At 40.0% G+C, this 1,267-nt stretch overlaps 1 protein-coding gene across 1 annotated transcript in view; it reads right to left on the bottom strand.

The window, feature by feature from the left end:
• LOC103918827 (interleukin-1 receptor type 1-like) overlaps positions 1-378 on the bottom strand; it is a 24,732-nt gene extending 24,354 nt beyond the window's left edge. Inside the window, exon 1 of the mRNA XM_009326238.1 lies at positions 302-378. The gene's annotated coding sequence lies outside the window, so the exon portion shown is untranslated. The remainder of the gene's footprint in view (positions 1-301) is intronic.
• Positions 379-1,267: the final 889 nt, after the last annotated feature.

Here is a 1,267-nt window from a genome sequence, read left to right as displayed (position 1 = left end):
GAAAAGTGGTTTAGTTGATTATTCAATATGCAAAATATTTTTCCAAGTTACAATCCTTTCATTTGGGTTACTCAATAAATTACCCAAATAAAAGGATTGAAAGAGAAGGGGGGGGGGGGGGGGGGGGGAAAGATGGATATTTTTAGCTCTACATAACTGGTCACCAGTGGTTGATTCTAGCACAGTGAAGAGCTACCTATCCACCCACTTCCACCTCACGTCAAACTGGAGGCAATGAGCGCATCCAAACCACCTTGAAAGGAGCGATCTTATCAGTATTCAAATCAACTGAAAACAGTACCTCCTTTCAGCATCAAGTGGAAGGAGTTCATTTTGCAGTCAGCACTTTGAAGACTTTTCTATGTCATTTCAACTCCTGATACCTGTCAATATAAAGTAATGTGGACTTTAACGTGGAATATTTCTTTTTTAAGTCCAAAGTAAGTTATTACTTTTCCACTAACATTTTCACAGTACAGTTGAGAGGCATTTAAAAGGACCAGAAGGGCTCATGCAGATAGAACTGTATGTATCAAAAATACAGTGATGCAAAGTATTAAAAAATTAATGTATCACTCTCAGGGGGAGGGAAGAAACCAGTAATATTGTTTAAAAAAAAAAAAGAAGTAATGGGTATTTGTCATTTAAGGATTAATTTAAAATATCTGAATTAAGGATTCTGCGTTATAAAGCAATTTTTGTGCAAGAGTTTTATGCCAATTTCTCAGCTTTTACAGGACTCCAATTTCACAATCTATATGAAAGGCAAGCATGTTCATTTAGCAACTCCAACCTGTTTTTTGAGAATCCAAGCACACAGAAACGGTCAAGTCAAACAAGCATGCAGTTGCCAAATTTATGAAGAAGAAAAACAAAACACATCCAGCATTTTGCTCGAGCCCCTGATGAAAACGCTCCAAACTTAAGAGCTGCCGCTGGAAACAAGCCTGAACCTTGATTCAGCTCAGTAGCTTTTAAAGGATAGCTCACTCGTACTAGGCTGTGGCTCCAGAGGCTGCTGCCAAGCACCGTCTCGGTTGGGCTCAGCACAGGTCCAGGACTGTCAGAGCACTGGCGGCGAGGAGCTCCTCGCTAGCTTTGATACTGACATTTCTGCAGGCATCTCTTTCACCCAAAGCCTTGCTCTTGTTGTCATACAAGCAGTTAAAAAAGAGCCCCTGTTTGACCACGGTTATGCAATAAATAGTTTCTGCAGTGTTTTACCAGGTCAAAAAGATTTATGCCAAGCTTTATCCTGTTTCCTGTT

This window comes from Pygoscelis adeliae, unplaced genomic scaffold (genome assembly GCF_000699105.1).
Source record: "Pygoscelis adeliae isolate BGI_AS28 unplaced genomic scaffold, ASM69910v1 Scaffold156, whole genome shotgun sequence".
Classification (NCBI taxonomy): domain Eukaryota; kingdom Metazoa; phylum Chordata; class Aves; order Sphenisciformes; family Spheniscidae; genus Pygoscelis; species Pygoscelis adeliae.
Note: the sequence above shows the minus strand (reverse complement) of the source record. Positions and strands in the feature narration are given on the sequence as shown.